This window comes from Candoia aspera, chromosome 1 (assembly GCF_035149785.1).
Source record: "Candoia aspera isolate rCanAsp1 chromosome 1, rCanAsp1.hap2, whole genome shotgun sequence".
NCBI lineage: Eukaryota > Metazoa > Chordata > Lepidosauria > Squamata > Boidae > Candoia > Candoia aspera.
This window is the reverse complement of record NC_086153.1, coordinates 177,330,203-177,357,667: the sequence shown is the minus strand read 5'-3', so window position 1 is coordinate 177,357,667 and position 27,465 is coordinate 177,330,203. Positions and strand designations below refer to the sequence as shown.

Genomic DNA, 27,465 nt, shown 5'->3' with positions numbered 1-27,465 from the left:
TCCCGCTGTAGATCCATCCAATTGCGTGAAGATCATAGGACGTTTCAAAGGGAACGTGGGTAACTCTAACGCAGCCACCACGTCAGGGTGCATCAAACACCTAGAACACCCCGAATCAATCATCGTCCACAATTCCACCGTTCGAGTGCGGGACCCCAATTTCACCTTCACTGTCAGTGTAGGGAAGTTTCCACTCACCGAAGCGTGATCGCGCCCTTCCTCTTCCACCTGCCCAGTGGCGCCCTTTAAAGCAGGTGGCTGGCGTTTCCCGCCGGTTGATTAAGAACAGCCTCCTCCTCATCCCCGAAGAAAGGGACTTCCTCAGGTTCGGCCTCTGTCAACGCCGCCTTCATCTTTCTCGGTAGAGAAGGAGATTTCCCAGACGACTTTCCCGGCCGGTCCTCGGTCTTTCCCTTCGGGCACGCCGCTGCTCGGTGCCCCTCCTTTCTGCACCGCAGACACTGGCCTCGCGCATAGCATCGCTCCTTCTCTTCCTCCCAGGTCCGTTGGCTGGATCTCCCTGGAGGAGCCGGGGTGTGGGACCCTTTACTGAATCTCCCATACCTCGCCGATCTTCGGTGGGCAAACATCTCTAGGGTGTGCTCAGCGCTGCCCGCCAGCTGAATCCAGTCATACAGGGTTTTTGGGTCCTCTCGCCCCAGGGACCACTTTAGAACTTCAGTTTCCAGTCCATCCTTGAACATCTCCACCAACGTGGATTGGGACCAATCCTCCACTTTCCCAGCCATAAATTCCAGCGCATAATCCGCCACGGATCATGAGCCTTGGTACAGTCCCTTTAATGCCCGTTTTGCTCTTTCCTGAGTTAGCGGGTCTTCAAAATGTTGCCTTAATGCCCACAGGAACTCCTCGAAGTCTTCTAATTCCGGAGCGTCCGATTGGCACAGCTGTACATACCAATCGGCCACCCTCCCCTTGAGCTTGGTGGCAATGGCGTTTATTTTGCCCCGTTCTGACCGGAACCCCTGTTCCCAGTCCTCCATATAACTGTTAGCATTAGTTATGAAGAAGGACAATTTGGTAGGGTCCCCATCGAACTTTACCGTGAAGGGTGGGGGTCTCACCGCTTCTGGTCACTCAGCCCTTGCCACGGCCCCTAGCGAGCGCCTCTCCGGAGGTGATCTCAAAATTGTCACCCTCGGGCCCCTCTCCTCGATGCCGGGCCCTGCTTCTCCCTCTGGGGAATGGTAGGGGTGATGGTGGGGTGGAATGCCTGCGGTGGGACCCTTCCCTTCCTCTTTCAGGCGAACCCCAGCCCATTGACATTTTTTTCAGCGTGAATTCGACCGAGTCTAACTTTGACTCCAACACCTTTATACGGTCAGGGGTGGGTGATCCCTCAGGCGCCTCTTTTCTGACCACCTTAGGTGACAGCGGGTACCGCCGCTTCCAGGAGGTTTGAGTCGCCCCAGTGACCGAGTCCTCGTCCCAAGTGATATAGTCACCGGCCGAAGTACTGGTTGTTTCTGGTGCTTTTTGACGTCCCTCCTTCTCCTTCAGGTTGGGGTCGGGTTCTGCCCGACCCTCCGGAGCGTCGCTGCAGGGTACCTTCCCCGCTCTCACAACCGTGGCGTCCGGTTCCCCTTCGCTCGATGCCTCGCTCTCCATCTCTTGCAATCTCGGTTCGCTCATCACTAGCGCTCCCCTTCACAGACGAATCTGGATAGGGGCTAGCGGAATAAGTTTTTTGAGATTCCCAGCTTTATGTAAGGGTTGCCTATTCTAACAGACTCAGTCTCACAAGCAGGTGCTTAAGGAAAACTGGTTTATTGAAAGAATAGTGTGCAAATACAAAGAAAGCTGGGAATGAGCAAAAGCGCGCCAAATACAAACTAAAAACCCTCGCTTCAAATCCGATCCCGCCCTAGCTCCCACGTAGCAACCACCCCCTCCCAGGTGTTGGCAACCGTCACACACATTGGCCTGAGAAAGTAACCTTGAACACATGCAATAACCCAAACATACATTCCTCAGTTACAGTAAGGAGATTACAGCCTGGCACAGCTGAAAATCCCCTCCCAGCAAACGTGAGACACGGATCAGGAAATTGACATGCGAAACGTTACGATGTATACAGTACATTGGAACAATGAACATGACAATAACCAGTTTTCAACTTTTGTCACTGAGCTTAGCCAACTAAGAAAAACGTTTGGAGCATCAACATGTGCTATAAAAGGGCAATTTACATGTTACCATCACAGCAAAGGTATCAATTTAACTTATGCCATCTTTTGAAAAGTCATATCACCCTTCATAGGCATGATCTATATGTTAATATACACGAAAGTAACTCACTGTCAGCTATTAGTCATTCTGTGGAATGATTTAAAGAAGATCCAGTGCGGCAGCCCAGAACGTGAATCAGCCATGGATCTGAAGTTATTCTAGATTTAGGAGAAGGTACATTAACAACAGTGAAGATGTAGCTTTCAGATTTCAGCTAAGCATAATTATAAGCTTTGAAAATATATACTGTATATTTCAATGTGTAGCTGGTTTCCTATATTGCATAATGCATAATGTGTTTGGCATAGTATTTTGTAAAAACCTAGCCAATTGTGACTTCTCGACCATGGTTTATGCTATCTAAGCCCAACCTGTTGTGTTTTAAACAATACAAAAGTGATGGTTTAACTTAAAACAATCAGTGTTTTCCATCTGTGTGTGTTTTAATAAAGAAGTAATAAATCCTGAAACTATACTGCAATCACAAAAACAAGGAAATCTAGCTCAGGTTCATGCAAACTCTATTTATCTTACACGGTACAGATCTGACTAGAGCAATGATTTTTTTGCTGGATAACTGCCGAAACTAAAATGAACTGCTGGTCTGAAGTCACAGTCTTTTCAATTAACATCTGACATTTCAAGATGTTTGTGCAGAGTGTCATAAAAGTTTCATCCAATTTTGAAGACAAGTTGCATTCCTCATCTTGATCGAGTAATGCACCACAAAGACCATTTTCAATAGGAAAAGAATTTATAAACATATGTCTACTGTACCAGCTGCAGAGGATTAAAATGCAATAATGTATTATGTATTTTGCAAGTTTCTCATAGCAACAGTATTTGGGAAAGGGGGGATCTCCTGCCCAGATACAACATTAAAAGAAAATGCTATCATTGGAAGACAAAGCAAAGAAATATTACAGGAATAATTTTAATATGAACTAATAAATCAAGAGGCTTACCCTGCTTCCACTTAACCACAACAGAAATGATGCTTTTGCAATGTGCTATTTTTTGCAATAACCCCATAGCATTGCCTAGACAGGGTTAAGTCATCCTTAGCCGCACCAGCGTTAAAAGAGTCATCTTCCCATGATTCCAAGGCAGCCTCAGAATGGATATAATCTGTTACGCTTCATTACCCAATCTCTGAAGTCAGGTAATGGCAGTGATTGGGAATAAACAAAATAAAGGCAGGATAGAGATCAACAACTGGGAAGGCAAATTTCACACCAATGTTATTTTTGGCTGACCCATTGATGCAAGAGTACCAGTTTGAGCTCATCCTCACATTCCCCTAACCATGGCAGGAAAATGCTACATGCCCCAGTACTGTTTTTACACCATGGCCTCATGACGTTGCCTTTATCTCATCCTCAGCTTTAGCTGTTCCAGTTTTAAAATAGTATTTTCCCTGATCTCTTCCTTCCATTTTCTTCTGTTTGGGTTGTGGGTACAATTTAGCATAGTTCATCAACAACAGTGGGTTTATTATTATTATTATTATTATTATTATTAAAGCTTTATTAATTTTTTCAAAGTATAATTAAAATATAAAATACAGAATACAGAACAGATAGAACACGAAATTAAAAAGAGACAAGAAAAACTATAGCTACAGTATATAAGATCATGTCCCAGAAAAATTATGAATTACTACAAAAAATAAAAATCATCCCATTTTTTCTAGGCAGCATTCAAATATACATTTATTGAGGATTCACTTTTTAGAACATAGATGGAGTGAACAGTCTGAATAATTTTTTTCATATAAATAGACATTCTGAGAATGTACTGATTGTTTGAAAAGACATGGCCATGTCATGCTTCTCTTTGCAGATACCAGAACTGGAAGCAGCTCAGGTAGGGAGTCAAGGATTCAAATCTCAAATGCGTAAATTGATTGCAGAAACTAATGAAGCCATTCTGAAAGAATTCCAGAGACTGGGACATCACAGATGCAAGACTTGATTATACTGAAATCAAGGTTCAAATTCTTGTGCTTTTTTCTCCTGCCCACACAGTGCAACAAGTTTAAAGCTTATTACCTTTGGCTGGAGACTCAATTTTTACCTGTACCTTGTTATGATAATGGGCTAGTCTGTTTCTGGCAGTTTGTATCTAACCTTCCCAGAACCAGCATTCACCCTACCTTGAAGAAGATAGGGTGTGGTAAAGGAACACAAAGGACATGGAAGGTGTTCAAGGAGCAGGAGGGAATGGTGGAAAACCAGGGGAATTTTCATTTTTGTTGAAGCTCTAGACCAGAGGTTTGCAATCTTTTTCATCTCACAGTGCACATCTCATAGGCAGGACTTCCAGGTCGCGGAACCAGAAGTCCCGTGACATCGCAGGTTGCTGGGACTCAGGAGGGGAGATCGAGGCAATCCGCCCCGGCGATGTCACAGAGGCGGAGTTCTGGCTGAGGCAACATACCCGTGGACCTTTTGTAGCACACAATGCCTCAGCACAGTGGTTGAAAACAGCTGCTCTAGACAAAAAGAGATTGGATTGATCTGTGCTGATACAAGAAGCAGTCCAATAAATATGGCATCCAGTGGAGGGCAGGAACCTGGTAGAGAGCCAAACACAGTCTCCAACAGCATAATCTATTTTTCTTGTTTACCTTTCTTTTCTTTTTTTCCATTTTGAGGTGTTTTGCTTTTTCTTTATCTTTCTTTTCTTTTTTTGTGTATTAATTTTAAAAATAAGGTAAAATAAAATAAAAACATAATGTTACTGCCATCTCTATACCCCTCCCCTCATTACAGGATACTTCCTGCTGTCCCTACTTACTTTTGCCTTTGCCAGGCAATTGGACTTCCAAATATAGCAATGGGCTACAAATATTATTATTTTCTACAGACGCTTATGGTGTCACTGGGGGCTCAAGGGCTTTCTGAGAAATAGCAGTTTTACAGCATGCTAGCTTCCTATTTAACAACAACAACAATAATATCAAAAACAATATAAAGGAAAGTTGGGACATGGAACCAGGCAGGTACACACAGCTGTTTCAGTGGGTACTGGAGAAATAAATTGTAATAAATGAATCAACTACCATAAATTCAGTATGCATGTCAAGAGGTTTTCAAAAGGGAAGAATGACAATCCAGCATTTTAAAATGACATCAGCTTCTTAATAACTATTTCAGGAATATGTACATGTACCAAAGTAATGCTTTGCCATATAAGGTAGTACATACATGCAACCAATGAAACAGATGCATTGTGTTATGCTTGTCTTTGAACCTATATATACTGTAACCTTTTTAGTCCTGTCATCTCTCTTGTGGGCAGGTCCTGTGTTATGTAGCTAATACATTTTTCTCTTTATTGGTTAGCATCCTCTGTTAGTTGGGCATAGAATCATTCCAGAACTGTAGGTTGGCACCATTCAACATTATGTTGGGGATCCATACCACACTGAATTGTTTTTAGTAGGCCAACTTCTCTTTCAGTCTTAGCTCTGACATCCAGCTTGCTAGATGTACACTACACGAAGCCAGAACCTCTCACACCCTTTTTATTACCAAAATGGAAAAACAGAAATGCTACAACCTGGGGAGAGGGGGGAACAGAGGATGGGTACTCAGGTTGGATATACAGTAAGAATATTTTTAGCTTTGCTTAAACTGTGAACTCTTTCATGCCTGTGATCAGTCTCATTCCTTCCAATACTAGGAAGATTTGGCAAGTTATTTTAGTCTATGAGATAGAAAATGCCTCACTCCAGGCCCCTCTCAGCAGTAAAAAATATAAACTAACCAATCAACACACAGCTGCTCTTTCACATTGCACCAAATCATCCGCTTGAAACTGCTGTTCCATTCAGAGGAGTCCTCGGCAGGAAACCAACATCAGAATAATGGGTGTGGCTGGACAATTGAAGCCACACCCTTTTTAATGTACATGGAATCTGGGCAGCATAAGTTAAAAAAGGCAAGGCTTCAATCATCTGGTCTCTCCTGCCATTTTGATGCTGTTGACAACCTCCATGGAAATCTCTGCTCCTTCTCTTCAGGCCTGTTGTTGTTTTTGCAGCATATAGGCAAGCAGTTCAACCTCTCCACAAAGCAACTGAAAACCCAAGCAAGAATTTGGGGGGGGGGTGATTTTAGATCTTTTTCTCCCCCTCCGCATTGGTTTCCAAGTCCAATGAATGAGTAACTCGAAGTAAATGTAACTTGGCTTTATAGCACCTTGGACATACACTGAAGATCAAACAGACTGCACTGTGCAGGGGGCAATTATACAAAGGCTTTATAATCTGTAGGTAGCCTTTAGCTATCATACAGAGTTCGTCTCCTTGGCACCATTTCTCTGTCCTAAGTAGAGATAATGTGTTCAGTAAAAACACTTGAATCAGAATCTCTAAAGGTTCAGAAAATTTAGGAGTTTATTCCCATGCTTGGAGACAATTTTTCCATCACGGCTGTCATTCACTCCTCATTCCCAGTTCCCTCCTGTAAACACCTGAGATGTTCAAACACTGTGTGCATCTGTCTCATGTATCTGCATGCACATTTTAAATAAAGTTTTTAAAATTAAAATTCTGAATTTCAGGATTTAAAATACTACAGGTATCATTTGGGTTATCATTCTGTATCAGGTCATCTCTGAAATAGAATGGAACAGGAGCTATGTGTGGATTGTACATAGCTCCATAGGCAACAAAATTAGAAAAGCAACAATTTAAAGCAAAAGAAATGTTGCTTTTGGACATAATCTATGACAAATTAAAGAAATGACATTAAATCAATCTCAGTTGCTCCATTTTTCCATAGGATTTTAAATACGAAGGATATGATGGGGGGAAGGGGAGCAATCAGAAATTACATAGTTCCAAATTGCCAAACATGTAAACCTCCCAGAGTTTTGAGATCCAATATGGTATAAATTAGTCTAACAAATAAATAAATAAGCAAGCAAGCAAACAAGCTTGTATCTAAAATACAGTGTATTAACAGTACTAATGTTACCCACATATTAACATGAAATAAGACACAGTGTTGGCTGATATTTGGTCTGTAAACATAAGTGACCAATCCGCTAATTATATACTATGACACACTAGGAGCTGCACATAGTTTTTCACAAGGATCAGTTACTGCTCATGCTATTAAATAAACACAGTTGGTCATTCAGCCATTGCTGGATTGTAACTGAATCAGAAAACTGGCTGCCTTATTCTTAGCATTATATTCTGGAAAAGCTGATGCGGAGACACATTGGCCTGATTCACACATCATGCTAAACCATTGTGTTTTTGAATTAGCCCGATGGGCTAACCTGGCCATTATTACACAAAGATTAAAATGCTTTGTTTGCATTATGTGTTAGCAAGGCAACTGAGGTATTTTTAATAAATTCTTACCAGGGAAGTCTATCTGTCCATCTGCGCTCTCCAATAGCCTGAGGTCTTCCTGGAATCTGTTTATAATCTGGAACTGCCCAATTGCTCCTGGTCCAGAAATACAGGGATTAGCATTAATGCTTTTTTCCTTCCTCTACTGACCTTTCAGAAGTACCCTATTAGGTTACCCTCCTCATGTAATTCTTAAATAGCATAGCAATGTACAGTCTAAGTTAAGATTTCAAGACCATTTCAACTGAAACGATATGTCCTCTGCCCCCTAAATATAACAGGAAATAAAAGTTTGGAATTGTAATGCCTTAGATAAAGAAGTAAAATCATATTTCATAAAGGAGATATGATTATATCTCGTAAGGTATCATATCTAGCTTGAAATAAGTCATTTCATAGTCAAACTTTGGACTTGAAAATCACACCATAAAAGCAACAGTGGGATTGCTAGGATTATGATCCATGCGATGTCATTATTTTTCTTGGTTTGTCTATCTATAACTGCTTCTTTGAGTTCTTGTAAGCTGATATTTGTGTCATCAGTGATAGTATCTATCCACCTTGTCTTCTAACTCTAATCTTCATTTACAATTGCCTTCAAATTTTCCAAACATCAGGGTCTTCTTCAGTGATTCTTGCTTTCTCATTATGTATCCAAATTATTTAAGATTTAGCTTCATTATTCATCCTTCTATTGAGCTGTCTTCATCTGGTATTCAGTTTGCTGTTCTTCATTCCAACTTATTCCCAATCATTTTCTCTAGCACCACAATTCAAAGACATAGGTTTTTCCTCATTCAGCCTGATGACCCAGTTTTCACAGCCACATGCTACATCTGGAAAAACCATGGCTTCTTTTTTTTCTAGATACATCAATCTTTTATATTGCCATGAAATATAAAAGAAGTTTATATTTCATGGCAATATTCACCATAAATGTAAATCTTTGAGACTAAGAAAATAGTCTGCTTTAATGGCTTCTCTGCCTATTTACTTTGTGTTGGCATTTGACATGATCTCAGATTTTTTACAATACTGAACATTAGATTAGCTTCTGTACACTCTTTTGACTTGAACAAGAGAGTCTTTAAGTCTTCTTCACTTCTAGACACCAAAGTAGTCTAGAAGTAGTATCATCAGCATATCTGAGGTTATTTATGTTTCTCCCAATAATTTTAATTCCAATTTCTATTTCTTCTTATTCAGCATTTCTCATTATACTGTATATTCTGCACAGAGGTTAAATAGATAATTTGTAATTCTTTTACCAGTTTTGAACCAATTAATGGTTCCATATTCTGTTCTGCTGATTCTTGGTCATCATCCAAAGTCTTCAATAGGCAGATGAGGAGGCCCATGTCACCCATACTGTTCTCATTCTGTTTCTTTGTTTGCTGCAATATCCTTTGTTCAAACTAGTCTCATTTAAAAGACTAGGGACATAGCAGGAACCATAATCACATATTAAAACAAACCTGGAATCCTCTTGAAGCCCTAAAGGAGCCTTGAGAACATTTACTGATTTCCAATATTGTTGCTTTCTGAAAATAGCACCAATTTATTTTTTCTTGACATACTCTACATTGGCATTCAGTAGAAATATTTAACAATTATACACTGTGGAATATAATTGTTTATTGAATTCCTAAGCTGTGTGTGATATTATGTAATGTTCATTTCTTAGCAATTATAAATATAGGCTCTCCCATGACTCAGAAATCACAAGGACCGTGTTTACAGATAGGAAGTTCCTTTTGATTTTTTCCCCACTGAAATATATTCAAGATTCTAGCTATAGTTCTGAAGAAAAAAACCCCAAAATGTATCACTCTTTTTCTTTTTGTGGTAACATCTACACAAAACTGCTGGGAGAGACTATCCATTAGGAGATGAGGGCTCAGTTGTAACCACTAAGCATGACATCTTCTTCTGTTTTTCACCCAATACAGATGATGTAGCCAGTGTTTGGTATGAATATTTCAACAGTGTAATAGAACTGAAATCTCAGTCTAAAAAGTGAGATTCACTTGGGAAAAGACTGAGAGATTAACTGTAGGTAGCTGATCTTTTTGAATATATGGTGTTTGAGTGGAGGTTGCCACCCTGTAGGATCAGATGCTTAGACTGGAGATACTCCTGACTAGAGGTTCAAGGAACTTTAGTGATTCTGAGCACCTTTTATCATTTGCCAAATATCATGTGCCTTTTATCATATTCAGCTAGACTGAATTAGCCGTACTACAGTTACACTCTGACAATTACAGATTTGGATTATTACGAGTTATGCATCTGACTGTGTTTAAAAGGTTTGAGACTTCAGTTAGTAAAAAACAGACTGATGAATAATATATTATCCAGGGCTTTTCCATCTTCCTTGACTGTCAATCTAGGCTACCATACCTGGGCTGCAACATTAGAAGGCCACAAAGAGATACAACCACTGGAAGGTTGCAAAGAGATTCAGAAAACTCTTTGGTGCTCTCTAATGATTGCCTGGATTTTTGCAGCTAAAATCTGGTAGTTCTATACCAATATACTTCAAAGCTGAGTTCAAAATGCTGGTGTTCATTTATGTAGCTTAATCTTTACCTAATCAAAATTCTACAGTCATCATCTGAGCTCCTTTTCAATTGGAAAAGGCAAAACAGGAGAACAGCTCTTTCAGAACTGTTCCAGCAATGGAATGCTATCTACTCACCTGCCAATTACATTTTTTTTTTCTAGAGACAGTGAAAGATGTTGTTCTTTCCTCAAGCATTGTAGGAAGCCACTTTAGAATTACTGAAAACTGTGATATAATTTTCAGTATTTATTATTGCTGTACTCACAGTAGTACTAAAGGGTTAGGGTTCCTTCAAGTCAACTCCTAGTGTCTATGTGGGGATGTCCATGCAATTTTCTTGGCAATAATACTGATGTGGTTTGCCATGCCTATTTCTGGGAAGTTTTTTCAGCTTCCCAATGTATAATGACAATGATGATGATGCAGTTTTTTATTATTTTATAACCTAGGAGACTCTAGTTATTGGGGTAATTAATATATAAATTACATATTTATATTTATATTATAATTATAATTATATATAATACATTATATATAATATATATTAATTATATATGTATGTACATGAATGAAGAGACATGTACAAGGATTCAGTTTGAAACAACAGCATGTGAATTAATAAACTAGCAATCAGTGTAGACATTTCCTTCAAGCTATTTCTGGTTCTCCTGATCAGTTTTCAAACAGGATCAAAAACATAGCATTTCCATTGTAAGCCAACACTAGGATACCAGCTGCCAGATTCCTCCCTGGTACACCCATTTGTGTTGGAACATGTCACCTTTCTTCTAAAATGATTGTACTATGTTTCAGATTAGTTTCATGTTGATTTAAAGTTAGGTTCTTCCAGCCAAATGAATTCATTGATGTTATGTTTTCTCTGTGTAACCTTCATAGGCCAAAAGAGGATGAAATATCAGCAACTGATGTAATCTTATACTTTTACTGCTACAGGGTCTGAGGATCATGTCAGTTAAGAATTATCAAGGACAGTTATGGAAACCAAAGCATGAGTCAAAAGCAAACTTAGGGGGCCAATTCAGGTAATTTTTTTTAACCATGGATACAACAGTCATTCACATGGGCCTTTTTGGATTGGTACACTAAACCAGTTCTCTAACCTTTCTAATCTGACAAGTTCCAGAGAGTTACAGTAGCTATGTTCAGTAGCCAAACAACTGCAGCCTCTCATGTGGCTTCTTAGAGGAAAAAACTTAAGCCACAAAAATGTGATTTTGTTGCTGTTGTTGTTCCATAAAAGGGCAATTTAAGCCATCACTATGGGAAACTGTAGCAGTACATTCCACACATTTAGATTATGGGAGGATGTGTCTCTGAATCAATTTTAAGTTGTTGGGGTCTTTTTTTTCTTTCCTTGAGTAACCATTTATGAATGCTTCTTGCAAAGATGGTTACCAAATCCTGAACAAGTGCCAAAAGGTTTTGTGAACATGTTTATTTATTTTTCAAATTTCTATCACCGCCCATCTCTCCCGAAAAGGGGACTCTTTTCTACATTCTTTTATAGCTCTTATAAAATCTTTCAGAATCTTGCATGTCTGAAAGTACAAATCTCCCACCATCTCCTTTACAGCCTGAGAAGTTAGGGAGGGTCCCTTCTGAGCCTCTTTCGCCACCCATTAGGCAGCTGCGGACTATGCCCTCTCTTATCTGACCATTCCCTAGGCAGCATCTCTTCACCCATCTTTCAAGGTCTTTCTCACATACCATTACACCACCCCGGGCTAAATTGCCATTTATGAAATAAGTTGCCAATTATTTGCCCACTATCTCTTAACTGTTTATTCCTACTTTTCCTTCCATTCTTTTCCCAGTCTCCCCACAATCTCTCATAATAACGATGGGAGAAATCTTCTCATCTGGATGTAGAATTGGCTCAACACACATAAGGTTTATCACAAAAGCTTTCAGAAAAAGTTAATCCTGTCTTTGAAGAATTTACTCTTGGGATGAGATGCTGATGTGTACAAACAGGCGGTACATGCACTTTATCATATCCCTCACCTAATTGTTTTCCAGTAGCAGACATTGCTAAGATTCTCTCAGTGACCTCAGGCCAGTCACTCTCTTTCAGTCCTAGACTTGGAACCTACTATCTACTAGCCCACAATGGACCAGCATGGTAGATCACAGTCCATAATATTCAATGAGGAAGCCTTCATCCTGCAGTGGGTTGATTCAGACAGATCATCATCATCGTATTTTAATATAATATCTGCCAATAGCTGTACTCTGAAAAAAGAGAAGAGGCAGAACTAAAATAAAAAACAAATAACTCCTGATGAAAACTAATTGCCTGAAAAATAAGATACAACACTGATCAAATTAATCGTTGCCCCCCCTATATATATTAACTATTTTCTTTCTGTATATATTTACTATTTTCTTTTAGACACTTTCACAATAACATATACTCCCTTCTTCCTGCCAGACAAAGCAAAGCAAAAAGGAAAAAAAAAAACCAAGTTGGAAACAGTGAGGGAAAGGGATAGAAACAGACAAAATTGGAAAAAGGTACTGTATAGAAAAGAGGCAACGAGATAGGGAAGAAAAGATGAGAGACATCCAATTCAAGCCTTACCAAAAGATTTCAATTGACTAAGCAGTCTATCCTCTACAAAGCAAATGTTCACACTAATCCAAAAGCATCCACTTTTTTCAGCAGGGATCTCCACAGTCATCTGTATCTCCTACTCATTCCTGTTTTCAGCAACTTCTATTCTTATTAGAAAATGTAAGAGCACCATCTCAATTCACAGTAATTATTTGTGGAAAAAAAATTGTCTTCCTATTGGAAAATATCATAGTTCTGAAATTTAATGGCATCAATAATTTCCCCAGTCTTAAAACAGGAATTCATCTCAAAGGCTAAAATGGGAAACGGTATCCCATAATCATACAAATTAATAACAAAGCAGCTTTCTGTAGTACAATGATACAGAGAGGTGGCAGGAAGGGAAAGCTGATTTACTTGCCTCCTGCAGGGAGGGGCAAGGGAGGGCAAATGATCGAAGCTATGTTGTGATATGTGCTCTGCCCCTTTCATACATACATGGTGATGTTGCGTGCATGGTCAAAAGGGGCAGAACATGCATCACAATGGTGCAACATTACTTTTATCATTTTGATCAAAATGATAGATCCTGTGGCCCCATTGCTCCCCACTGTTGTTTCTGCACTGAAAATTCTCTCCCAAATTCTTTCTTTCTCATGCTATACTAAAGGCAGATTTATGAACATAAAGACAGATCTGAAACCCTGCAAAGAAAAAAGGGCTGGAGGGAACAATTTTGAATGGCAAAATGACCAAGAGGGAAAGTGTTTTAATATGATAACATATGTATCACTTTTAATCAGCAGAACAGCTTTGGGAAAGGAATATAGGACAAGGAATTGATATCAATGGGAAAGGAAAGATGCTTACTCCTCCTCCCCCCCTTTTTGGGGGGGTCAAAATTTCTTCCTCCGCAAAGGATCGTTACCTTGTCGTGGTGCTGGAGCTTGAGCACCTCAATGATGCCATGAGCTAAACCGTGAAGGGCCACCCAAGACGGGAAGGTCATGACAGAGAGGTCAGACTAAATGCGATCCCTGGGGAAGGTAATGGCAACCCACCCCAGTATTCTTGCCGTGAAAACTAAATGGATCAGTACAACTACCATTGGAAGATGAGACCCCCAGGTCGGAAGATGGTCAAAATGCTACTGGGGAGGAACAGAGGATGAGCTCAACTAGCCCCAGTCGTGATGACGCAGCTAGCTCAAAGCCGAAAGGACGGTTAGCGGCCGACGGTGCTGGTGGTGAACGGCGAATCCGATGTTCTAAGGATCAACACACCATTGGAACCTGGAATGTAAGATCTATGAGCCAGGGCAAATTGGATGTAGTTATTGGTGAGATGTCAAGATTAAAGATAGACATTCTGGGCGTCAGTGAACTGAAATGGACTGGAATGGGCCACTTCACATCAAATGACCACCAGATCTACTACTGTGGACAAGAGGACCACAGAAGAAATGGAGTAGCCTTCATAATTAATAGTAAAGTGGCTAAAGCAGTGCTTGGATACAACCCCAAAAACGACAGAATGATCTCAATTCGAATTCAGGGCAAGCCATCTAACATCACAGTGATCCAAATATACGCCCCAACCACAAATGCTGAAGAAGCTGAAGTAGAGCAGTTCTATGAGGATCTGCAGCACCTACTGGACAACACGCCTAAAAGAGATGTTATTTTCATCACAGGAGACTGGAATGCTAAGGTGGGCAGTCAAATGACACCTCGAATTACAGGTAAGTATGGCCTGGGAGAACAAAACGAAGCAGGACATAGGCTGATAGAATTTTGCCAAGACAATTCACTCTGCATAACAAACACTCTCTTCCAACAACCTAAGAGACGGCTTTACACATGGACTTCACCAGATGGACAACACCGAAATCAGATTGATTACATCCTTTGCAGCCAAAGGTGGCGGACATCTGTACAGTCGGTAAAAACTAGGCCTGGAGCTGACTGTAGTTCAGACCATGAACTTCTTCTTGCACAATTTAGGATCAGACTAAAGAGATTAGGGAAGACCCACAGATCAGCTAGATATGAGCTCACGAATATTCCTCAGGAATATGCAGTGGAGGTGAAGAATAGATTTAAGGGACTGGACTTAGTAGATAGGGTCCCGGAAGAACTCTGGACAGAAGTTGGCAGCATTGTTCAGGAGGCGGCAACAAAATACATCCCAAAGAAAGAGAAAACCAAGAAGGCAAAATGGCTGTCTGCTGAGACACTAGAAGTAGCCCAAGAAAGAAGGAAAGCAAAAGGCAACAGCGATAGGGGGAGATATGCCCAATTAAATGCAAAATTCCAGAGGTTAGCCAGAAGAGATAAGGAATTATTTTTAAACAAGCAATGCGCGGAAGTGGAAGAAGACAATAGAATAGGAAGGACAAGAGACCTCTTCCAGAAAATTAGAAACATTGGAGGTAAATTCCAGGCAAAAATGGGTATGATCAAAAACAAAGATGGCAAGGACCTAACAGAAAAAGAAGAGATCAAGAAAAGGTGGCAAGAATATACAGAAGACCTGTATAGGAAGGATAACAATATCGGGGATAGCTTTGACGGTGTGGTCAGTGAGCTAGAGCCAGACATCCTGAAGAGTGAGGTTGAGTGGGCCTTAAGAAGCATTGCTAATAACAAGGCAGCAGGAGAAGACGGCATCCCAGCTGAACTGTTCAAAATCTTGCAAGATGATGCTGTCAAGGTAATGCATGCTATATGCCAGCAAATTTGGTAAACACAAGAATGGCCATCAGATTGGAAAAAATCAACTTATATCCCCATACCAAAAAAGGGAAACACTAAAGAATGTTCAAACTATCGAACAGTGGCACTCATTTCACATGCCAGTAAGGTAATGCTCAAGATCCTGCAAGGTAGACTTCAGCAGTTCATGGAGCGAGAATTGCCAGATGTACAGGCTGGGTTTAGAAAAGGCAGAGGAACTAGAGACCAAATTGCCAATATCCGCTGGATAATGGAAAAAGCCAGGGAGTTTCAGAAAAACATCTATTTCTGTTTTATTGACTATTCTAAAGCCTTTGACTGTGTGGACCATAACAAATTGTGGCAAGTTCTTAGTGGTATGGGGATACCAAGTCATCTTGTATGCCTCCTGAAGAATCTGTATAACGACCAAGTAGCAACAGTAAGAACAGACCACGGAACAACGGACTGGTTTAAGATTGGGAAAGGAGTACGGCAGGGCTGTATACTCTCACCCTACCTATTCAACTTGTATGCAGAACACATCATGCGACAAGCTGGTCTTGAGGAATCCAAGGCTGGAGTTAAAATCTCTGGAAGAAACATTAACAATCTCAGATATGCAGATGATACCACTTTGATGGCTGAAAGTGAAGAGGAACTGAGGAGCCTTATGATGAAGGTAAAAGAAGAAAGTGCAAAAGCTGGCTTGCAGCTAAACCTCAAAAAAACCAAGATTATGGCAACCAGCTTGATGGATAACTGGCAAATAGAGGGAGAAAATGTAGAAGCAGTGAAAGACTTTGTATTCCTAGGTGCAAAGATTACTGCAGATGCTGACTGCAGTCAGGAAATCAGAAGACGCTTAATCCTTGGGAGAAGAGCAATGACAAATCTCGATAAAATAGTTAAGAGCAGAGACATCACACTGACAACAAAGGCCCGCATAGTTAAAGCAATGGTGTTCCCTGTAGTAACATATGGCTGCGAGAGCTGGACCATAAGGAAGGCTGAGCGAAGGAAGATCGATGCTTTTGAACTGTGGTGTTGGAGGAAAATTCTGAGAGTGCCTTGGACTGCAAGAAGATCAAACCAGTCCATCCTCCAGGAAATAAAGCCAGACTGCTCACTTGAGGGAATGATATTAAAGGCAAAACTGAAATACTTTGGCCACATAATGAGAAGACAGGACACCCTGGAGAAGATGCTGATGCTAGGGAGAGTGGAAGGCAAAAGGAAGAGGGGCCGACCAAGGGCAAGATGGATGGATGATATTCTAGAGGTGACGGACTCATCCCTGGGGGAGCTGGGGATGTTGACGACCGACAGGAAGCTCTGGCGTGGGCTGGTCCATGAAGTCACGAAGAGTCGGAAGCGACTAAACGAATAAACAACAACAACAACAAAAATTTCTTCTCTACCAGTCATTCCGCTTTCTCCCTGCAAACAAGGTTGCAAATGAGGGTTCATTCTCATAGCTATGTTTCAAGAGAAATATAGTGTGAGGAGATTTTGAACAGAGAAATTACCAGTGCAAAAAGGGAATTGTGCTTTCTACTCCTTCACTTCAGATTCCTTCTGTCCCACAACTGTTTTGACTGAGATACTATTATCTGCATTCATATGTAAGTTTTAGTGTGACCCAAAAAGGGGAAGTGAATGTTATTATTTTATGAGGCTTTGGAATCTTTCTATATTTGGACTTTCCTGGCAGCAAAGAAAAGACTGGATCACATTTATAAAAAACATGTTTCCTGTCGCTTGAGCTCAAATTGGTAAAATATCCAATTATGGAAATATGTCTGAAGATGAAAAATGTCAACATATAACTTAAACATTTTAAATTATACCAGTGCTATGTAAACTCATAGACAATATATTGTTATAGTTCAACAAGTACTTTCCCTAATGGAGCAACACATATTATATGAGCATATTTCAATTCTTAAGCACTCTATGAAATGGAAAAATAAGATGACTGTCCTTTGGCTGAATATATATAGTTGATACATAAACTAAACAGTGGGATTTATTTTATTCTTTGCTCTCTTTCCATATTTTTCTCTACACTTTCTGACATCCAAAATAACTCTGCTTTTTGAAGCTTTTATCTTATAGTTCAGACGGCTTCAACACTACTGTCCAAGTCTTTTGTAAATTTTATTTTTCCCAGCTGGTTTTGAAATGGCAGTTGTGTTCCAGAAGAATCTCTACTGATTCCCCAAATGCTCATTAAGCTGCATAATATGAAACCCATGTCTGAACTCTGTAATTAGAAAAGAACATATATTCAAAATACAGTGTATTGTAATGTAGAAATGTAAAACATTCAAGTGTCCCAAAATATTTTGACTGCCTCTATATACAGAGTTGTTAGAAACATGTTCAGCAGACTGCAAATGCAAAGAATATTTGACTGTACTAAGAAGATAATCAGGATGAGAATCTGTTATCTTCTAAGTAATAGCAAAACTATCACTGATTTTAATAAACCACAAATGCAAGTTTGGAGGACAAAAAATGAAGGAATAGCAATGTGGTTTCAAACTATGGTAACAGTACTATGGCACTGTTCCAAGAATGTAGCTCTACATATTTACATGAGAGTAAGTCTCATTGAACTGGTGTACAGGCCTGCGCCATGAAATATTGTGTGCAGGGCCGCAACTGGGGGGGGGGCAAGTGGGAGATGTGCCCTGGGCGCCCCGGGGGAAACCAAATTGAGCACTGGGGGGGTGCCAAAATGGGCGTGGAATCCATGTTTGCCCTGGGTGACACAGACCCTAGTTGCGGGCCTGATCGTGTGCAAGCAAAACATTCCCTAAAGTCTGGGTATTATGATACCTGAGAGCATTTTCTTGTGAGTAAAAATGATTAAGACTTCTTGGTTATACAGTAGTCACTTTTTAAATCAATCTTCAGAAAAATCATTTTTACCTAAAGTACAGGCATTAATCAGAAAAGCGGGCTGAAAAACAATACTTCTGATTTGTTTAAACAAATGAACCACCATTACTGACAGTGTGGCTCAGACAGTAAACTTCTTTAATGAATTAATATGGAGTCAAAAAATGATGTATTTCCTACTTTTCAGGTGGGTTGGTGATACTTATAGAGACATTGTTCTTTAAGGAGATAATCTGGCCTTTCTGAAATTCCAGTGAGCACGACTGCACTATGGAATTACATTTTACTAGTTGTTTTTGCCACCTATTTAGTTCACTGTTTACTTTATCTTCAAAGGAATTTACCACGACGACTGCCACATCTTTTCACAAGCAAAAATGAGCTTGGTTGGTTCATAAATATCAGCAGTAACATGTCCCAAGCGTCTGAAAAACATGTCTCACAATCCCCGAATATTTGAGGAGAAAAGAAAGAAGCCCAACCCCATGACACATCCACATCTGACCAAGGAAAAGCTTCTCCAAAACGGTTTATTTAATCTCCTGTCTTGTTAAAAAAGAGAGAGAGACGGATTAGACATTCTCGGCTGTGAGAAACTCGTTACTTTTTTTTAACCCGTCCAAAATGCCTCAGCTAGAAAATATGCTGGCTATGTCCCACTGAACTGTCATTATCACTCACTCACACACACACACACACTTGTCCAGAGCTCCAAGCAACAGCCAGAACGTACAATTCTATGGGAAGCCGCGCTTTGCATCTCGGCACGCAATAGGAAAAGGGTCTGCGGCGACTGAGAAGTCATTTCATAATGTTGGGGGGCAACTAGAGAGTGCATGTGAAGAGGAAGAGAGATTCTCCACCCCCGCATCTTTTCTGTAGCGAGGAGAGAGAGGGGTGTGTGTGTGTGTAGAGGAAAGGAGGGGGAAACCCTGCGCGATGGGAGTGACTGAGGAGGGGTTAACTGGCGTTTGAGCGACGAGCCGAGGGAATTGAATCGCTCTAGAAACCCAGCTGAACTGAAAGGTCGGCGCTCTCCTGCCAGCGTTGAGCTAAGGGAAAACGAAAGGCAAGGAAGCCGCCGCCTCTTCGGTATTCCCCCGCTACTTCTCAACTCGCCTTTCGCTGTCCTGTTGCTGCTCGGAGGAGAACCGTCTCTCCCAGCCCGGGCCGCGTCGCTCAGGCGGGACCAGACCATTGGCTGTGCGCGAGGTAAGGCACCGTCGCGAGCGTCCCGACCCGCGCGCCCTTCCTGCTTTGCTGCCCCTCCGGGGGTAAATGGCGCCAAATGGCTTGGAGCTGAATTCTGCTCTTCGGTGAAAAGGATCGGAAGCGCTGAGAACCTGGAATCCAGCATTGCTGGTGGAGGGGAATGATCGCGGATTCCCCCTTCCAAGCCCTTCAGGTTTCTTTGGCCAGCCTTGGCCGTCTTGGTCGAGGCGAATTGCGATAAAGTCGGTGGCGATGGGAGGAGCGGGGTGAAAGGAAGGGAACAGAATCTGGTTTAATTGTTGAACGGAAAATCATTTGGGTAGGTGGCCCGCTTCCTACACCACCACCCCTGCATTGTTAGTCCCTTGCATTCTTTCAAGAGCGGGGGTACTCCCAACGTTGCAGTTTTGAGGAAATGGCACAGTGATCCCTCAAAAGCAATAAAGGGGTGTGATGCTGGAAGCATTCTTGGATCCTGTCGGAGTGTGCGTGGGAAGCCCAGAGATCAAGTCCATCCTTATTAACTATGAGGCAGGAACTGTTAACCCTATTTTGTTCCTGAGGCTCGTTTTACATTACAGCACTGTACTGTATTGATGCTCTGCAAGCAGGAATCTTACAAGGCATCTGTATTATCCTTGTATTTCCAACTCCCTTGCTCTAACACCCCCCCCAATACGCTACTTCCTAAAGTGGGTATGCGTGTGTGTGCGTGTGTATATATACATATATAAATGTTGAATGGTTTCGTGCAATATTTAAATGGCTTGAAAACCTAAAAATCTCCTGAAAACTGCAATCAGGTATATCAAGGCAGCAAAGTTGCAATATTTTTCATGAAAAGTTGCATTATATTTTTTGAGTGCAGATGCCCAAAATTGTAACTGTAGAATGTGCTGAAATTAAAAGGCAAATGGAAAGGTGAGTGAGTGGTTTCTCTGATTTGCACCAAGATTCTGGCATTTTTAAACTGGGGTTTCAGGAGCTGTTCACATTCCTTGTCCTTTATGTTATATTCTTTACTGCCATAGCGTTAAGATTCATTACCTATTTACCGAGAGCAATATGAGGATTGAATTTATTCCATATTTTCAAAATGCACAGACATCTTATTTAGAATTTTTTGCTTGGGTTTGTAACTCAACTGTAATTGCAGGCTCTTCTTTTGATAAGTGGGAACAGTGGGAGAAGGGCTTGTTTGTCCACATGCTATTACTAATGCAAATACTGTTGAATTTTTTAAAAACAATAATTTTATTAAACAATATAGTTAGATAAAAACTAATAAAAACTACAAAAAATAAAGGAATAAAAAGAAAAAATAGAAACTGCAGAAGAAAAACATACAGTTAAAAAATAAAAAAGAAAGAGTATAAATATAGCAAAGGAAAAGAAAAGAAATATATAAAGAAGTCACTTCCCCCTTCGTCACAACAAGTATAAACAATTTTAACAACTTATGATCTTCTCATAAAATACAACAAAAAAATCTCATCCCATATCTAGAAACAAATCCTTACAACCTCATAATTCAGTTCTGGTCAGCAAAAGTCCATTTAAGGGTTGCCAGAAATAACAACATATCTGTCCTAACAGTCAGGAATCACGCTGAGACGAGGAGTAGGTCTCCAGTGTTTATTACTGCTACATAAGACAGAATCCTAACAAACTGAAGAAGCGTGGGAAAACCCAGACAGATAAACCCCAAAAGTTAAGGCGGGTCTGATCTGTGTCTCTTTGAATGGCTGCTTAACTCCTTAGTACTACGCATGTGTTTTCCCCCCTGGATAGAGGCCCCCTCCTGCTCGCCATCAGTACTCATGACAATATCTAATTTAACCTTGATCAAATAAACACACTTCATATTCCTTCCTTTTACATTTAACAACCTTGATCTTTAATCCCTTCAAATAATGTCCTAGAGCTTGTTTTCTTTTCATTTTTTCTTTGTCCCTTCTCACAAGACTTCAGCAGATCTCTTGTAGATCCAATATAAGGAAGTTATCCAAGTCACTCTTTTGGTTTGCCAGTTGCACATCCCTTTCAGTTATTAAGACATCAGCCAGTTTCATTTGTATATCCAGCGTAACATCTTTTTCCATATCACTCTTGCAGCCTGTCATTTTCAAATCCATTTTCAGATCAGTCTCAGTCCTGTCCTTCAAAATTTGTTCATCTTCCACAACATCTCTTAAAAGCTGTCTATCTATAATGGCAGTCACTTTTAAGCTTAACCTCTGGATCCATTGCTCACAAATACCTTCAAATACATCCAGTGTTAAAGTATTTTGCTCAATTCTGTATTAGGAAGTCAAATTTAATTGTTGTTCTCCTTTAATTGTAATATTTGGTTCCCTCTGGTTCCCTCTAGTGTCTAATGTTCACATTCCCGTCCTATCATGTTTTCTTTCAAGAATTCAAAACAATGGCATTTTCCCGCAGGAAGGATTCCCACGATCAATTTCAAAATCTTATTTCAAATCCATATGGACCCCTAGTCCATTTATAACTCCGAAATCAACATTCTAATCAACCTTTTGCAGCTTATTCCAAAAAATGATTTTTTTTAATATCCTTAAAACTTACCTTTAGAACTTCTTTTGTTAAGGATTAAAGGAAACTTACCCAGTGCATGTTATGAAGCATGTTGATTGCAAGGGTCTTAATAGTTGAAAAGCAATTAATAAGCAATTTCCAAAGTGATTAAGGAATGAGGCTCGGCAGAACTTTGTGTCCATAAGGCTACATTGTGGCTGTGAGCTTGGTGGAATCCCTCAACTCCCAGCCGCTCCACTCATGAGCCAACTGCAGAAACCTTGGATCCTGCAGTTTACTCACGAGGATCAGCTATCCAGAGTACAAGTGGGAAATCTCACAATCTCTCCTTTATCCAGAGCGGTTTGGCTTGCCAGAAAATGCTGTCTGGCCGTCAATTTCACCGCAGTGCTGTCTCTGCTCCCTTGGAGACATCTAGTTCACCATGAATCTTCACCAGAAATCCCAATACTGTCGTATTTTGAGATACCAAATCGATATGTCATGGCCAACATTTCTGATCCCTTGAAAAACAAATTGTGTGAATCTTTGTTGTATTCCAATAGTATCTGCTCATCACAGGTTACTGTCCTGTTCAGACCATGCACCAGACCAGTTCTCAATAAAAGTCTTTATTAAAGAACTATTTACAATCAATAAGTCCTTGAAGTACGGAGACTAGAAAAACCAAGGCTAAATGACACAGCAAGGCTGCCAAGAAAATCTATCTCTGGAGGTGAGACTGGATTCAACAGAAACACAAGGACTGGAGACAGCAGCTGTCGAACAGGAATTGTACTGAAACCGAACGACTGAGCCAATGGATCTGGATGCAAGACTATGAGCCACACACAGGAATGCACTGGATCTCAGGAACAGGACTCAAACTTGGAGCAAGACTGGACTCAGCTGTGATTGCTGGACCATCGGAATCACCTTGGAACAGAGACTTGGAAACAAGGCTTGGTACTTGAGCAAGGGTGGACGCGGCAGAAAATCCCTGACTAGACTGGATTTCTAAGAAGGATGACTGGAAGCATGGCTTGGAACTTGGAACTGGACTAGACTCAGCTGGAAGCCCTGGACTGGGCTGGATCCTCTGGGCAAGAGACTCAAGGCTTGGAACTCAAAACGCAGTTTGACTCAGCTGGAAGCTCCGGACTGGACTGGATTCACTGGACGGGAGATCTGGAACAAGGCTTGGAACTCGGGATTTGGCTTGACTCGGCTGAAGGCCCCGTACCAGGCTGGATTCGCTGGCCAGGAGGCTCAAAACAAGTCCTGGAACTCAAAACTCAGTTTGACTCGGCTGGAAGCCCCGGACTGGACTGGATTCACTGGACGGGAGATCTGGAACAAGGCTTGGAACTCGGGATTCGGCTTGACTTGGCTGAAGGCCCCAGACCGGGCTGGATTCGCTGGCCAGGAGGCTCAAAACAAGTCCTGGAACTCAAAACTCAGTTTGACTCAGCTGGAAGCTCCGGACTGGACTGGATTCACTGGACGGGAGATCTGGAACAAGGCTTGGAACTCGGGATTCGGCTTGACTCGGCTGAAGGCCCCAGACCGGGCTGAATTCACTGGCCAGGAGGCTCAAAACAAGTCCTGGAACTCAAAACTCAGTTTGACTCGGCTGGAAGCCCCGGACTGGACTGGATTTGCTGGACGGGAGATCTGGAACAAGGCTTGGAACTCAGGATTCGGCTTGACTCAGCTGAAGGCCCCGGACTGGGCTGGATTCTCTGGCCAGGAGGCTCAAAACAAGTCCTGGAACTCAAAACTCAGTTTGACTCGGCTGGAAGCCCCGGACTGGACTGGATTCACTGGACGGGAGATCTGGAACAAGGCTTGGAACTCAGGATTCGGCTTGACTCAGCTGAAGGCCCCGGACTGGGCTGGATTCTCTGGCCAGGAGGCTTGAAACGAGGCTTGGAACTCAAACTTTGGCTTGACTTGTCTGAAAGCCCCAGACTGGACTGGATTCGCTGGGCAGGAGAATGGGAGCAAGCCTTGGAACTCAGAACTTGGCTTGACTCAGCTGGAAGCCCGGGACTGGGTTAGATACCCTGGGCAGGAGACTTGGAGCAAGGCTTGGGACTTAGAACTCAGCTTGACTCGGCTGGAAGCACCGTGTGTGCCACGAACTCAGATCCTAAACAAGGTAAGCGATGACCTCCGAAAATCGCTGGGGTTTGCGAAGCGGGGTTGCAGTAAACTGCTGATGAATGGCGGCACGAAAAACTCTCAGCTTGGCTGCACTGCTGAGATAAATGCGAGCTCTCAAAGCTGGAGGCAAGGCGCGGGTTGCCAGGCTTTGGTGACCCTGGTTCCTCAATTGCAGTAGGCACGGAAATCCCCACCTCAGAATGCAAGCCTGGCGCTGCTTCTCCTTCGATCACAGACGCTGCTTCTGATGTTGGTAGGGATTCTTCTGAAGCTGCAGGTCTAGAGGAGCAGTTGTCTCCGGCAGCACGATGTCTGCACTGCTCCCTTTTATCCTTGTTCCTTGGCGCGCTTGGAGTCTCCTGCAGCCAATTGGGCTGCCTTTTCCTTCGCGTGTTTTTCAGCACGTCTTTGGCGTGCGCTGATTGGCGTATTCAAATCCTCCTCCGGATCTTGCCCAATCAGCATTGTAGATTCTTCCCACCCTGCTGAGTCATGCTGGAGTTTCGTTTCTCCAAATCCAGCAAGATTAGTTTCCAATTCCTCTTCTGACTCGGAAAGTGAAACTAAATCCGAGTAAGAGGCAGGCTTGGTCCTGACAGTTACAAAAATGGGCCAGTGACATTTGTATTTATTCTCAATAGCGGATTTTTTTTTAAACCCACACCTGCACATCTAAAATTGTATTAAGAAAAGCTGAATTCTGTGATTAGCATAAAGTAAGAAAATATTGATAAGGAGATAATGCTATGAGTCTTCAGTTTCATCTTTGACGAAAGGGCAGACGGCCTCTATATAATCTTATGAGCTCCCCTGCAGTGCTTGGGGTTTTTCATCATGCTCTAGGAGAGGGCCACACCCAGGTGGAAACTTGATGGTCTGGAAAGTCTTTCAATTATTTATTTGGGGATGAGAAACCATAGGCTTCCGGGGAAGGGAAAAATATGGTGTCAGAAGCAGGAATTGGGCTTCTGGAGAAGGAACTGATTATACGCATAAACCCCTGAAGCATTATGGAAAGGAGAGTGCAATGGAATAAATAATAAATCAAAACAAATAACACTTTCAGATATAAAAAACATGATACTAGATTAAAATAACAGGCTTATTCCCAACAACTGGATGCTTCCCAATATTATTTTGACATCTTGTTAATATTATAGAAACATTCACTGAGGAATCGCGATCTGGTTCTGATTACTGTTTCTCTGAACCGGAACCCTGGCACATTATAATTAAGGAGATGCAGCATTTTTAATAAATCCCCTAATTCAGGGGATTTGCTGATAAAGTCTTAAACATGCTAGGCTGAATACAGAGAATCTACTTCTGAGTAGATATTTATGTAGGGCAATTTATGCCTTGCTCCAGTCCAGATAGGATCCTGGAATACATAGAATTGCTCAGTTAATTCCATTAAGCAATGGGTGGCAATATAAGAGGTTTATGGTTCTTTATTTATGTGAGTTATATCCTTTTTCTCCACTAACAGATGGTGGTCATGGCAGCCAACAAATAATGTTATAACCATAACATTAAAAATACAACTAAAACATCATTAGAACACACACTAGGGGAAAAAAACTAGAAAAAAGGCTTCCAGCTTGATCAGCCAGAGCCTACTTGGTATCAAAAGCTTGCCTAAAGAATACTTTTTGTTAGCTTGGCTTTTGCTAAGGAGCTCAAAAGCCTGGCTGAGAAGCCTCTTGAATTGCCGCCAAATATGTCCTCTCTTGAAGATAGGAATACCAGGACAGGCCCCTAAGGGAGAAGGTAGTCTCCTCAGTAGGCCTTTCCAGATTATAATCAGGACTTTGAACTGAACGTGAACCAGACTGTTAATCAGTTAAACACTTGAAAGCGGGGAATCACCTGCTCCCTGTAGCCAGACCTATTCTCCCATCTAATAGCAACCTTCAGCTGAAGTTTCCAAGCCCCATATAGGTAGCTTTAGCTATGTGAGCACATTATAGTAGTCCAGAATTATTTGGTAAAAAAGGTAAAGGTTTCCCTTGACGTAAAGTCCAGTCGAATCCGACTCTAGGGGGCGGTGCTCATCTCCATTTCTAAGCCTTGGAGCCGGCGTTGTCATAGACACTTCCGGGTCATGTGGCCAGCATGACGACTCGGAACGCCGTTACCTTCCCGCCGAAGCGGTACCAATTCATCTACTCACATTTGCATGTTTTCGAACTGCTTGGTGAGCAGGAGCTGGGATTAACAACGGGAGCTCACCCCGCCGCGCGGTTTCGAACCGCCGACCTTCCGATCGGCAGCTCAGCGGTTTAACCCGCAGCGCCACCGCGTCCCTTCAGAATTATTTGGATGAATATGTATATATATAAACACACACTGTATCTATGCTACATAAGTTATATTTACAAACTGAAATGGGCTTTTCCTTAGGATGCTTCATTCTGAATGTCCCACAAATATGTCCATAATAGACTGTGGGCCCTCCTGCCACTCCGTGATCAGTTCCAGACTTGCCTATTCCCATACCTTTGATTTGCTGGGAGGAATAAATCAGGATATTTTCTGGCTCCCTTCCAGGATAACTAAAACTCAGCAGAGCTATTTCGTTTGTTGCTTTGTTTGGCAATGTGGGGACTCGTGGTTCTGCTGTTGTTCTGCCATGCGTCCCAGCTCCTTGATTCTTGATCAGCTGCCACTGGAGCTTTCGCTATGGAAGGGATAAAGGCAGCCTTCTCAGTAGTCTTCTTTTTAACCCTCCACATCAGTTTCCCGACTGATGAACACAATTGATTAAAGGTTGATTTTCCCTGCTTATGGGAACAGCATGCAGGGCTCTCTTGCCTCAGCCTCCCCTTCCAGACCCTCTGGTTTAAGTGAGCTATTAACACTCTCTTCCTCAAGACATATTCCTAAAGGCATAGAAACCAGGTGAGCACTATTGTGCAAAGAACGCAGTTGTAAAAATACTGCCATGTTACCCTTCCGGTATCTGTCATAGCTAGCAGAGGCTTCTTAACAGAAAGATTTGTGTCATCCCAGCAATGTGGCTTCCTTCTATAATGTGTCTGTATTTGCAAATAATCAGAAAAATGTACATATGTATTAAAAACATGGAGGGGGAGAGTTTGCTGGCAAATAATTTATCTTGTTTTGTGTGGAATGGGGCAACAGGATTTTTGTTCTGCCTGGTGCTGTGGCA

At 41.6% G+C, this 27,465-nt stretch overlaps 2 protein-coding genes across 2 annotated transcripts in view; one reads left to right on the top strand and one right to left on the bottom strand.

Moving 5' to 3' along the window:
* The window catches only part of CLK1 (CDC like kinase 1), a 280,468-nt gene that overhangs the window by 23,037 nt on the left and 229,966 nt on the right, over positions 1-27,465 (bottom strand). The window lies entirely within an intron of this gene.
* The window catches only part of SPATS2L (spermatogenesis associated serine rich 2 like), a 65,759-nt gene continuing 57,615 nt past the window's right edge, over positions 19,322-27,465 (top strand). The window contains exon 1 of the mRNA XM_063318010.1: positions 19,322-19,592. The gene's annotated coding sequence lies outside the window, so the exon portion shown is untranslated. The remainder of the gene's footprint in view (positions 19,593-27,465) is intronic.